The sequence below is a fragment of the Heterocephalus glaber genome, unplaced genomic scaffold (assembly GCF_053883595.1).
Source record: "Heterocephalus glaber isolate CG9 unplaced genomic scaffold, H.glaber_assembly_v1.0 deba00000621, whole genome shotgun sequence".
Lineage (NCBI taxonomy): Eukaryota > Metazoa > Chordata > Mammalia > Rodentia > Bathyergidae > Heterocephalus > Heterocephalus glaber.
The window spans coordinates 23,520,234-23,534,553 of NW_028258153.1; the positions used below are offsets into that span (position 1 = coordinate 23,520,234).

General features: G+C 47.1%; 1 protein-coding gene across 4 annotated transcripts in view; it reads right to left on the reverse strand.

Moving 5' to 3' along the window:
- LOC101705915 (aldo-keto reductase family 1 member B10) overlaps positions 1 to 11,835 on the reverse strand; it is a 30,402-nt gene extending 18,567 nt beyond the window's left edge. For 2 of the 4 annotated variants that reach the window (XM_087206274.1, XM_004851212.3), the window contains exon 1: positions 11,407 to 11,591. The gene's annotated coding sequence lies outside the window, so the exon portion shown is untranslated. Of the gene's footprint in view, positions 1 to 11,406 lie in introns of all 4 variants that reach the window. The other 2 variants (XM_004851211.4, XM_013074538.3) reach the window with 2 other exon arrangements.
- Between the last annotated feature and the right edge of the window lie 2,485 nt (positions 11,836 to 14,320).

Here is a 14,320-nt window from a genome sequence, read left to right on the forward strand (position 1 = left end):
CTGAGTCTGTGGACACTGACACCCTGTGTCAGGGATAATTTGAACAGCAAAATCACAATGTGAGTACAATGTGGGTAAGACTACAATTAACCTACAGGATTATAATTACAGTTGCTTAGCTAATATTGATCAGTAGTGAAATGAGTCACATAGTAAAGATACTTGGAAAGAACTGGGGCCTGATTGTCTTCAGATCTGCCTCCAGTCACAATTTTGATGTCTTTCCTTGAGGTCCCCATTCTTCTCTGGCTGTATATTAATTTCTATCCAACTTAGCTTCATATAATAATCTAATAAGTAGGGGGAAAGTGCAAGTATTTTAATTTGCAAATTTCGAATTGCTCTAATAGTGTAAAAGTCATAGCACTAACAACTACAGGCATCTGAATCAGCTGAAGTCATTCATAAAATGGAGGTACAGAAGAACACGCCAGACTTTTTTCACCACAAACTATTTTCTTTAAGTTATTCTTTTAGTTACTTTCGAGTTGCTGAGACACAATACCCATCACCTACAAAATCAAGGCAGAAAAGTTTATTTTGGCTCAAAATTTGTAGAGGTTTCAGTCCATAGCAGGGCAGAGAGAGCAGAGGAGAGACAGGAGAAACAGCTCATGGTGTGGTGGCAGGAAGCAGAGAGGGATCAAGGGAGGAGGGACAGAGATAGACCCTTTCACACCATCTGTCCAGTGACCCACCTCCTTCCAAACAAGTTCACCTCCCAGCATCACATTTAGCTATCAACTCATCTGTGGACTAATCCCCTGATGAAAATCACACTCCTATGATCCAATGTTCTCCTAAATGCCCCACTATAGAGCATTTGAGGGTTTCAGAGGACATCTACATATAAACCACAACAGGAAACATGATCAAGCACCAAGAGGGCTTTGTAGGACTGTTTAGTCTAAACAAACAACCAGATGCCCTCCCAGTGGCATCCACAACCTTGGTCTGGGCCCTTCTCCACATGATTTTTGTTTCAGTGGTGGGGACTGAACCAGGCCCTTCACATGAGCTACATCACCAGGCCTTTTTTAATATTGAGAGTGGGTCTTGCTAAATTACTAAACTGCCCAAGCTGCCTTCACACTTGGGATTCTTCTGCCTCAGCCTTCCAGAGTGCTGGGAATACAGGCATACACCACAATGCCCAGCCTCGTTTTTGTTTTGTTTTGTTTTGATCAAATCTGCTTTTTCCTTTTCCTTTACACAGGATCTCATGACGTGGTCTAGGCTTGTCCCAAACTCAAGGCCTTAAGTAATCTGGCCACCACAACCTTTCAAGTACTAGGACTACAATTTCTTAGCCTGCTTCTTTCCTTATTAAAAAAAAATTCAGTTTATACTTACGAGCATTTTTAGGTTTACAAAAAAAAATCTTATTACGGTATTATTAACTGAAGTCCACTGAGGCTCATGTTCTCCACTGTATAGTCTATTGGTTTTGACAAATGTCTAGTGACACATATCCATCACTATAGTATCAAACAGAATTGTGTTGTTGCCCTGGAAAACTGCCTGTACTCCACATATTCATCACTCCTCCTCCTTGCCCCAGCCCCTGACAATCACTGATCTTAGTCTTCATAGTTAAAACCATACAATATGGAGCCTTTGCAGATTGACTTCTTTCACTTAACAGTATGCATTTAGGGTCCTCTTTTTTTTCTGGCTTGATAGTATATTTCTTCCTTCATTGAATTACTCTTCTATTCTTTAGTTGCACCACAGTTTGCTTATGCATATCTATGGAAGCATATCTCGTTTACATAACTGCTCAAATATAATTTATCTGTTGGTTCACTGTGACTCAGCAAATTCAATTTAAATGTGTTGAAGAACACAGCATTGGTCATTCTCTGTGAAAAGAGACTGAGAACAGATTTTTCAGTGTGAAAGGTTGCAGTCCCAGATTCCATTTGTGAGGCCTGAGTGACTCCATTTTAAAATTTGGCCCCATCTTAGAGTGAGGTGGCCTGGACATAAACTCTAGTGCCAAGAAAAACCACAAGATATACTTTGGCCACCTGCCTGTGATACTGTTCAGCAGTCCCCTAGCAACTCGCCTAGCAACAGCTAATCAGTAGCTGCCCCAATGTCCCAGATGCTCTTCTCGATGGCTTGCAACAGCTAATCAGTAGTTACCCCAATACCCCAGTATCCCAGATGTTCTTTTCGATGACTTGAGCAACCGTTTGCAGTTTAGCATGCAAGGCACAGCCAATCAAGTTTAAACTTTCAAAACTTGCTAAATGCTAGCCAATCGTGTGATTTGCGTGTGATTTGAAACCCCGCACCTTTTTGGAAACCCCGTGCCTTGCTGTAACCTCTATAAAAACCCCTGGTGTTTTAGAGTCAGGGCTCTCAATCCTGACCCGCTGCATTGGTGTCGGATGAGAGTCCCTGCTCGAGCTTGAATAAACAACCCTTGTGTGTTTGCATCGGAATTGGCTCCTTGGTGGTCTTTGGGGACCTCGTGATCTGGGTACAACATTTGGGGGCTCGTCCGGGATCCCCAAGACTCCAGGATCCCCGTACTGGAGGGCCAACGCTGGCCGGTGAGTGTCTGGTGTCTCTTTGTTTGCAATTCGGGGGGCCCAATTCTGAGTAGGTCGGCAGATGGTCTAGGCGGACGCGCTGTGAGGGCTGCCAACCTGGGATTCTGGAAGACGTTCCGGATCCTTCTGGAGGGGACGGAAGTACCCCATGAGTACGAGTCTGTGAGACGAGACTCCTAGGGGGACGGTGCGGGTCGCTCCTGCGGTACGGCCTGAGGCTGTCGTCCCATTTTCGGCATTGCCTCCGATCGGGCGGAGGATGGTTTTGTCTTGCTTTTTGTTTTTCTGTTGTGTTTGTTTGTCTGTTTATTGTGGAGACTTGGACTGAGATGATGGGACAGACTGCGACCACCCCCCTGTCCCTCATGATGGACCATTTTAGAGAGGTTAGAGAGCATGCTCATAGTCTAAAGTTAGAAATAAAAAAAGTCCAGACTTGTCGTTCTGTGTAGTTTGGAGTGGCCTTCCTTTGAGAAGGGATGGCCCCCCGAGGGAACTTTTGATTTACAGGTCATACGCAAGGTCCGCGGAGCTGTTTTCCATCCCTACACCAGACATCCTGATCAGGTTCCCTACATTGTCACTTGGGAGAGTCTAATCTGTGACCCACCCCCATGGGTCAAGCCCTTTTTTGCCTCCACAGAAAGAGCAGCTGGAGGTAATCCTGACAGCCTGTGAGAAGACTCCCAGAGAGCGCAATGGGAAAAGGCAAACTGAAACCGAGCCAACCATGCCGCTCTACCCGGTCCTCCAAGGAGGAACCAAGGAAGATCTCCTTACCCCCCCTTACTATCTTCACACCACTCCCCTGCAACAACAGGCAGGAGGAGAGGTCCCGACCCCAGCTGGAGCTGGAGAGGGAGGCCTGGCACCGGGTGCTGGCAGCGGGGATGGCCTCGCCCTGAACACTCGCCACTGGTGTGCCATCTCACCAGCAGGGCCGGCAGACTCTACTGTTTTCCCACTGAGAGCAATAGGGCCCCCTGATGAGCATGGTAACCAGCCTCATCATTACTGGCCCTTCGCCACCAGTGACCTTTATAACTGGTGTACTCAACACGCCAAATTCTCTGATAACCCTAGGGATTTGATTAGTCTATTAGAAACTGATTTGTTTACTCATCAGCCCACTTGGGATGATTGTCAGCAGCTCCTCCAGATCCTGTTTACCACAAGGAGTGAGAGAGAATCCAAAATGAAGCCAGGAAATTGGTTCCTGGTGACAGTGGTCAACCCACCACTAATGTTGACACTATCAACACTTCTTTTCCTTTGTCCTGGCCCAATTGGGACTTCAACACAGCAGAAGGTAAGGAGAGGCTCTGGGTCTATCACCAGGCTCTGTTGGGAGGTCTCAAAGTGGCTGCTCGAAAGCCCACCAATTTCGCTAAGATAGGGGATGTACAAGAGGGACCAAATGAGAGCCCTGCAGCCTTCCTAGGAAGAATTCAGAAAGCATTCCGTAGGTATACTCCTATGGACCTAGAAGCAAATGAGACAAAGGCAACTGTAATAATACATTTTGTCAACCAGGCGATGCCAGATATTAAAAGAAAGTTACAGAAAGTAGACAGATTAGGAGAAAAGAGTATTCAGGACTTAGTTGCAGTGGCAGAGAGAATGTATAACAACAGGGAAACCGCAGAGGAAAGGCAGATGAGAACTGACAGCCACCAGACCCAAAACCTGGCTCAGATCCTTCTGGCTGCCACAGCGGGAGAGACGAGGGAACATGAACGTCGCCTGAGAAAAACTGCAGCAGAAGGAGGAGGTAAGGGGGAACGCAGGAAGCGCCCCCAGTTGGGGAGAAATCAATGTGCTTACTGCAAAGAGGAAGGCCACTGGGCTAAGGAGTGCCCCAAAAGATGACAGGGAGGCGGCTCAAAGGCCTCCGTCCTGGCCATGGATGAACTAAGTGATTAGGGGGATGGGGCTAGGCACCCTCCCCGAGCCCAGGGTAACCCTTAAAGTGGAGGGGGAGCCCGTTGTATTCCTGGTAGATACCGGCACCCAACATTCAGTCCTGCTTAAACCACATGGCCACATATCTGACAAAACTTCCTGGGTCCAAGGAGCCACAGGCATGAAAAAATATTCATGGACTACCCGAAGAACAGTAGACTTGGGAGTGGGCCGGGTAACCCACTCATTTATGATTATACCAGATTGCCCCATCCTCTACTTGAAAGAGACTTGCTCACTAAATTAGGAGCCCAAATCCATTTTCAGCCTGGGGGCGCAGAGGTCCTTAACCAGGAGGGAAAGCCCATCCAAGTGTTGACCATGAGCCTAGAGGACGAGTATCTGCTACATCAGAAACAGTCCCCTCCTGATCCTGGCATAGAACAATGGCTTGCCATGTTCCCGTGAGCATGGGCTGAGACTGGGGGCATGGGGCTGGCTGCACACAGGACACCTGTGTTCATAGAGATTAAGTCAGGAATGGACCCTGCATGAGTTCACCAATATCCCATGTCCCTAGAGGCCCGCAAAGGAATAACTCCACACATCAGGAGGTTGCTTGCTCAGGGTATTCTAAGGCCCTGTCAATCAGCCTGGAACACCCCCTTGTTGCCGGTATGGAAACCCCACTCGAATGACTATCGACCAGTGCAGGACCTCCGTGAGGTAAACAGAAGGGTCATAGATATCCACCCTACGGTGCCTAACCCATACACCCTTCTGAGCTCACTTCCCCTGAGCCATCAATGGTACACGGCCTTGGATCTCAAAGATGCCTTCTTTAGCCTTCCGCTGGCACCCAAAAGCCAGCACATCTTCACATTTGAATGGAGCTACCCTGAGCAGGTATCAACAGACAGTTGACCTGGACCCGATTACCTCAGGGGTTCAAAAATTCTCCCACCATCTTCGGCGAGGCCCTACATGAAGACCTGGGTGAGTTCCACCTCCAAAACCCCCAACTGACTCTGTTACAATATGTAGATGACCTCTTTATAGCAGCTGAAATGCGGGAAGACTGCCTAGATGGAACCAAGAAACTCTTAACAGTCATAGGGGAACTGGGATACCGGGCGTCTGCCAAAAAGGCCCAAATCTGCAAACCTGAGGTAAGCTACCTGGGGTATATGCTTAAAAAGGGGCAAAGATGGCTGTCAGATGCTAGAAAAGAAACAGTTCTTAAGATACCCACACCAGATTCCCCTCGGAAGGTTAGAGAATTCTTGGGGTCAGCTGGCTTCTACCGCTTATGGATACCGGGGTTCGTGGAGCTTGCGAGGCCCCTTTATGAGGCAACTAAAGACAATCAGGCCTTTCAATGGCCAGAAAAACTACAAAAGTCCTTCAACCAAATTAAGGCTGCTTTGTTGTCAGTGCCAGCCTTGGGCTTGCCCGATATTACTAAGCCCTTCCACCTTTACATTGATGAGAGCAAAGGAGTTGCCAAGGGCATCCTAGTCCAATATCTGGGCCCATGGCATCGACCAGTAACATACCTGTCCAAGAAACTTGATTCTGTTGTGGCTGGATGGCCCCCATGCCTGAGGATGATCGTGGCAGTGGCCCTGATGGTCAAAGATGCTGATAAATTGACCTTGGGCCAAGAACTGAATGTGACCACCCCCCACGCCATTGAAGGGGTTCTAAAACAGCCTCCAGATAGATGGCTCAGCAATGGCCGCCTCACCCACTATCAGGGCCTGCTCTTAAACCCGACCCGAGTTGTCTTACAGACCCCGGCCACCTTAAACCCGGCAACATTACTGCCTGACCCAGACCTGGAAGCCCCGCTGCATGACTATGCTGGCATCTTGGCTCAGGTGCACGGGACTCGAGAGGACCTAAAGGACCAAATGTGGCCAGATGCTGAAGACACCTGGTACACCGATGGGAGCAGTTTTGTCCAGAATGGCTGAAGGTATGCGGGGGCGGCTGTGGTCACTGAGACTGAGGTCGTTTGGGCTGAGCCCTTGCCCACTGGAACGTCAGCACAGCGAGCAGAGCTCATAGCGCTAACTAAGGCACTGACTCTGGGAAAAGGCCGAAAGCTAAATGTGTACATAGACAGCAGGTATGCTTTTGCCACCGCTCACATACATGGGGCCATATACAGGGAAAGAGGACTGTTAACAGCTGAAGGAAAGACTATTAAAAACAAAGAGGAAATTCTCGCCCTACTGGCGGCCCTATGGCTACCAAAGAAATTGGCTATTATTCACTGTCCCGGGCACCAAAAGAACGATACTCCGATTGCCTGAGGAAATAATTTGGCAGACCAGACAGCTCGAAAAATAGCCCTAGAGGCTGATCCAACACTGACCACTCAACTGCCCAATCCAGGGGGCGCTGCTCTGCCAGGAAAACCTCAGTACACTGAGGCAGACTTAAATTGTATAAAACAACTGCCCATGAGCCAATGCCTCGAAGAATGGTGGAAATCATCTGACTGTAAAATCATTCTACCTGAGGCCTTGGGAGAACAAGTTCTCTCCAAAATGCACCGATCCACCCACATGGGTGTCTGCAAGATGCAGGATCTCCTAAGACATGCTGAAATCAAGATACGAGATGCCAATACCAAAATAGAATGCATTGTTGCTACTTGCAAGGCCTGCCAATTGACCAATGCTACTTCAAATAAGGCTAACCCTGGTAACAGGTTGAGAGGAGACTGACCTGGCGCATACTGGGAACTAGACTTTACTGAGGTAAGACCTGGAAAATATGGTTACAAATACCTGCTAGTCTTTGTAGATACTTTTTCAGGATGGACAGAAGCTTTTCCTACCAAACATGAGACAGCACAGATTGTGACAAAAAAACTGCTAGAAGACATCTTGCCAAGGTATGGTTTCCCAGTAATGCTAGGGTCAGACAATGGACCTGCTTTCATCTCCAAGGTGAGTCAGGGTTTAGCCCGAGTTCTGGGGGCAAATTGGAAATTACATTGCGCATATAGGCCCCAAAGTTCAGGAAAGGTAGAGAGAATGAACAGGACCCTAAAAGAGACCTTAACTAAATTAGCCTTAGAGACTGGCGGTGACTGGGTGGCTCTCCTCCCCTTTGCCCTCGACACGGTACGCAATTCACCCTATAAGATGGGACTGACTCCCTTTGAGATTATGTTTGGAATACCCCCTCCCATTGTCCCCAACCTCTAATCAAATGTACTTGTTGAATTTGATGACCAAAAATTGTTATCCTCTTTAAAAAGCCTCCAGCATGTTCATGAAGACGTCTGGCCTAAACTGAAAACCCTGTATGAGTCCAGGCCACCCCCCAATCCCCATCGCTACCGGCCAGGGGACTGGGTCTTTGTCCTGAGATATCGACAGAAAAACCTCAAGCCTCGTTGGAAAGGACCCTATGTTACTGTCCTGACCACGCCCACCACTCTCAAAGTCGACAGGATCGCCTCATGGATACATTATACTCACGTCCGCCCCGCAGATCCACAAGCCATTTTAAAAGACTTCATCCCATCATGGCAGGTATCCAAAGACAACAACAACTCCCTCAAACTCAGACTCAAACGCTCCTGATTTGGGTGGTCACCGTAACCTGCTGCACCCAAGTGACAGCTACAAATCCCCATGCCCCCTTCAATCAGACTTGGGTAATTATCAACACTGAGACTGGGCTCCACTTGACTTTGGCTTCAACCGTGGGACCTGGAGTCCCCTGGTTCCCTGAGCACTTAACGTTTGATCTCTGCCAACTGGCCGAGGATTCTTGGACACATACCCAAAAGTTGGCAGATGTATACCCTGGTTGCCTCTGGAGGATATTTTATGTGTGCCCAGCGGGTAGGAGAACCCCCCCCCCCCCATGTGGAGGTCCCGAGGCTTACTTCTGTGCCAGACGGGGCTGTGAAACCATGGTTGTAGGAAATCCAGCTACACAGTGGAGAGAGTTGTGGAAACCAAAAAAGGGACTGGACCTTATTTCCTTGGCTCGTATTCCCGGAACTTCCCAGATACGGCTAGAATTCACTCCAACAGGTAAACAGGCCTCTGGGTGGGAAACAGGCAAGACCTGGGGTCTCCGCCTTAAGACACCAAGCAATGACCCAGGACTCTTATTCATCCTCCGGCTAATAGAAAAGCCACTATGGTCTCGCCCCATTGGGTCCCTACCTGTACCAATCTTCCCAGCTCTAAAGCCTCCTACTACTCTGCCTCCTCCTCCTCCTACTCCTACTACTACTACTCCTACTACTCCTACTCCTACTACTACTCCTACTCCTACTACTCCTCTGCCTCCTACTACTACTCTGCCCCTTCTGCCTACTGCCCAGAGTAGACAAAGCCAGGTTCAGGTCCAAAACGACCCCATCTGGGAGCTTATGGTCAAGACTTTTAAAGCCCTAAATGCGTCCCGGCCTGACCTTACCTGGTCTTGTTGGCTATGCTATGATATCAAGCTCCCCTACTATGAAAGAATAGCTTTCCCTGGAAACCTTACTAAATCAGAAAATGCTAGTCAATGCAGGTGGCAACAGAAGGGAACAGGTAGGCTGACTTTACAATCTGTAATTGGGAACGGCACTTGTATTGGTAACATCCTGACTACTCAGCAACACCTTTGTAGCCAGACTCTCCGGTCTGATTCTGGAAAATACCTTATACCCCCCCGGATGGATGACGGGCCTGCTCCATGGGGCTCACTCCTTGTGCACACGAAACAGTGCTCAACCAGACCAGTGACTTTTGTATACTAGTACAATTAGTTCCCAGGCTGATCTATCACTCTGAAGAAGATATTTATGCCCCATACTTAGGTAAAGCCCCAACTAGGACTAAGCGGGAGCCCATAACAGCCATCACTTTGACAGTGCTCTTAGGTCTAGGCCTAGCCGGGGCTGGGGTGGGGGTCTCCTCCTTGATTTTGTAAAACAAACATTATAATGACTTAGGAACAGCCATTGATTTAGACATTGAGAGACTCCAGAGTTCGATCTCTCACTTACAGGAGTCACTGTCCTCCCTGGCAGAGATAGTGCTTCAAAATAAAAGGGGCTTAGACTTGGTCTTCCTACAACAGGGAGGGCTCTGCGCCACCCTGGGGGAAGAATGCTGTTTCTATATAGATCATTCAGGTGCGGTCAAAGAGTCCATGGCAAAAGTCAGAGAGGGCCTAGCTAAACGAAAACGCAAACGCGAACTGGGCCGGGGATGGTTTGAGTCACTATTTAACTCCTCACCATGGCTGACCGCCCTGATTTCCACCCTGTTTGGTCCTCTGCTTATTCTTCTACTTCTCTTGATATTTGGACCTTGCTTACTTAACAAATTGGCTTCATTCATTAAAGAACGTGTCAGTGCAGTACAATTATTGGCTCTCAGGTCACAGTATCAACTTCTATCAGAAAACCCAATAGAGTTAACCCTCCGAGACCCATGATTGGGCCTCGATAGTCTCACGAGAAGGGGGGAATGTGAGGCCTGAGTGACTCCATTTTAAAATTTGGCCCCATCTTAGAGTGAGGTGGCCTGGACATAAGCTCTAGTTCCAAGAAGAACCACAAGATGTACTTTGGCTACCTGCCTGTGATAATGTTCAGCAGTCCCCTAGCAACTCGCCTAGCAACAGCTAATCAGTAGCTGCCCCAATGTCGCAGATGCTCTTCTCGATGGCTTGCAACAGCTAATCAGTAGTTACCCCAATACCCCAGTATCCCAGATGTTCTTTTCGATGACTTGAGCAACCGTTTGCAGTTCAGCACGCAAGGCACAGCCAATCAGGTTTAAACTTTCAAAACTTGCTAAATGCTAGTCAATCGTGTGATTTGCATGTGATTTGAAACCCCGTGCCTTGCTGTAACCTCTATAAAAACCCCTGGTGTTTTAGAGTCGGGGCTCTCAATCCTGACCCTCTGCGTCGGTGTCGGATGACAGTCCCTGCTCGAGCCTGAATAAACGACCCTTGTGTGTTTGCATTGGAATCGGCTCCTTGGTGGTCTTTGGGGACCTCGCGATCTGGGCACAACACATTTAGTCAATGTTCACATCCTGATCAGTTTAGAGCCAGCAGCCCAGGAGACTGGATTTTGTCACCCCTGCTGAGGCAGCAGATGGGCAGCCTGGGAGACATTCTCACCTTAGGCTCAGGACAGTCTCTTGGAGACCACAAAGGCATTTTGCTCTTGCTATATTTCCTTAACAACCTGACAGGACTCTGTGATATGCTCCTGCTCTTATCACGCTTCCTTCACATCCGGCCTGACAGGAGGGGGGACACTCTCAATTTAATAGAATCCAGGTAGATACCACCCCTGACCACTCTCCAAATTCTAGGAAAATGAAAAACAGGCACCAACCCTGGAACTCACTGCAGTAGTTTTGCACCTCTGACTTAGGCCTGTTTAGAACTCTCCCAAGGTTACTTTAGCCTCAGACCTAAAACAGACAGGGCTGCTCTGTGTCAAACTCACTGGAGCCTTGTCAGTGTGCTCTTCTCTGAGGGGTGCATTTTCCTTTCATAAATCTGTCTTTCTCACAACTTCCGTGTGTCCTGCTCAGTTCTTTGTTAGGGATATGCAGAAACTGGGATCAGGTGAGACAGAGACAGGTCTGGTAGCATCTTGGCTTGTCAGCCAGGAGAATGGTGAGTGTTTTTCCCCATCTTTGGTTTATTTTCAATACCTTGGTCTGCTTCAAGGCAGCTCACAGATTTCAGACTCTGACAGGACAAGCTGGTCCTGGAAGACTCTGAGGTTTTGCCAGGTAGAAGGCAAAGCCATACATCACGCAGGTTTATGATCTCAGTTTGTGCACCCAAAATTGTAATTTACCTATAAAGACCCTATCTGAAGTCCACTGCTGTTAGCTCCTCTTTTTACATAGAAACAGGACCCCAAGGAAAGCACAGAAAAGGTTCCTACCTTTGCAGGCAAAGGTTTCTCCTAGGGCTCCTTCACTCAGTTCACGTAGGAAAAAACGTTTGATTTCTCTTCGCTGACTAGCAGCTGAGGCCCGGAGAAAAGACAAGTTCCCGCAGCTCTGTTGCTGTCCAGAGCCTCCTCTCAGTCTCAGCCTCTCAAGCAGCGCGGGGCGGGGTAAAACAGGGACTGCGCCTACAAGCTCCCGCGTGGGCGAGACAGGAGCACCGCTGGCCACACCCCCTTTGCGCTCTGCTTTTCCAGTCGCGGGTAGATTGACGTCATCTGCCCGAGTTGGTCCTGCCTTCCTCTCCTCCCCTGTGTGGGACAGCGAAGATGGAGTAGTATTGGGGTACTTATGCGACGCTTGTTGTGTTCGGCCAGGGCCTGAGGTGACCCCTGTGCTCAAGGACTTGGCCCCCCCAAAATCCCGTACCAGCTGGACGCGCTGCACCACAGCGGGACAGGGTGGAGCCTGGACCTCAGCCCAGGGCTCTCTCTGTCCAGGCAAAGAGAGAGAGGCTCTTAGTTAAAAACCAAGGAGAAGAAAACAAAACAAAACAACAACAAAAAACCCCCAAGGTATTCAGAACTGGGGCTGCCCTGATAATCACTAAATTCTCATAACGCCTTCCGGATACCATCCCCTTTAGAGGTCAGCTATCCATGGGCTGTAGAACTGTGCCAGCTTTTCGGTGCCTTTAAACTAATGACTCACAGTAACTCTAGGGGTTGTGGGCCCTGGTTAAATTCTTCTCTCACACAGTTGACTCTTTAGGCTGTGATTCACATTCTCTTCACAAGTGCTCAGTTCAGTTAATATAGGTCACAAATCTAGACTGGTACTAAAAATTAAAGTCTTTAACCGGGGCCTTAAGGATCACAGTGCGTGGAAAAAGTCTCGGGAACCCTGATCATGACACTGGTGGCATGTTTGCCCAGAGACCACTGATAGCTCAGTCAGGCACTCAGGAGGACACCCCTATGCATGTAATCGCAAGTCTAAGTTTGGGGAGGGACAACCCCAAGTTGGTTGAGGACTCAGTTCCTGGAAAACTTGAAGACAATAAGGGAAATATCCATTCTATTCAACTAGACTCCCCTGTGGCTTGTATCTGAAATCACTCAAAGAGTTTGAGCTTGATAACCTAAAAGTTTTTTTTTTTTAACAATACAGCCTGACCCCCAATACAAATATGGGACAGTGAACAATGAGCCAAAACTCTAATAAGTCTCAATTACAATACCTTTCCCCAGTTAACAGAAGATAATGGTTTGAGGTGCCATTCATACAAACTTTTATGGCTCTTTTCTGTAACCCTAAGCATTGGGAGGGACCAGAAGACAACAGTGGCACTTAGGATGTTCTTGTAATGTCTTGTCTGAAATTTCATTTGAAATATTACTTTGTGTGGACTTCTTTATACCATGTGCTGGATATTCAGTGGACACTTTTAAGTATGAAGACTTAGGAACTTCAATTCTTGAAAACTTTTAGAAAATTTCTGATATCACCCGTTCCCTTGTTTTTTCTCTTACCTCATGAAACTCCATGTAGTTCAGTCTTGTACCTTCTGTCTAGATTCTTTTCTCCCCTATATTCTGTTTTTATTATTAGTCCTACTTTTGAGAGAATAATTTATCCAGTTCTTAAACTGAATTTTTAATTGCAGCTATCTTATTTTTACATCTTCTAGGGCTGGTTTTTATTTCATTTTGGATTTTCATAGCATTGTTTCTATTACAATATGTACCTTTTCTCTCCTAGGAGTAATACGGATTTAAAAATTTTGCTTCTTTTAATCTTTACTAATTTTTTGAAATTTATTTCATGTTTTGTCTCTCTTTGCTACTCTAGGAGCTTTTATAAAAGACAACTATTGAATGCTCTGGGCTATTCTATCATGTTTAAGGGTGAGGCACCAAAACGCTGATGCTATGTGGAAGTAGCATGTGAGACAGACATACTACAGTGCTTACTGCTCACTACTAGATGACAGGCTATAAACTGGCTTTGTTGTTGGAGCAAATCCTCACATGTCAGTAACTGAAAGTCTTCTACAGAGGTCACTCAATTTTCCCAGAGAAGCATTCTGGTTTGGAAAGGAGTGAGGAGTTGTAATTCTTCTGGAGGCAGTGCTGAGGAGGGGGGCTGGGGGCTCCACTGAACTGTGCTCAGTGTTACTTATATCTTCTGTTTAACCACACATTTTACCCTTTACCCTCGATTCACTGTACAATCTGAAGCCACATTGCTCCAGAAAATAAACCTCTGGTTCTTCATTGGCTCTACAGGGAGCAGCATAGGATCTGGGGATGTTCAGCCCATCTTCCTGTTTTGGGTTCTGCCTCCTGACCTCTGCATTTTTCTTTAAGCCTTAAGTCTTTCTAGGGCTCTGGGGATGAAAATAGGCTTGCTTCTCTCATTAGCATTCCTTTTTTATGTCTCCTGGGTTGTAAGCTGAGCCTGAGCTGTGCTGATTCTTCACTATTTTTCATTCACTTCCAATTTTCTGAAAATTGTTAAAATTGTTTAGTTCTTTGAGAGGGGGTGTGGTGGGGAGAAAGAGAAACATATAGTTCATCTGCCATATTTAACTGGAAGTTTTCTTAAATTAGTTTTGGATGAGTGGATTTCAGTATATTGAAGGTATCTTTTGGAAGGGTAAGAATTTATAATATATGAGCAATATTGCCTTTCTGGAACTAGTATCTTAGACACAAGGGTATGGAAATTACTTTATTAAGGACATGATGAAAAGCTCTAATAATTTTGATAGCAAAGATATAAAGTTGATATGACCATGTTACTATGACCAGTCTTTTAGGATGAGAAGTCATATTGACTTTGCAGTGACATCAGCAGCATTGTGATTAGGACTCTATGGCTGCGTCTCTACCATGGCAGATTATCTGC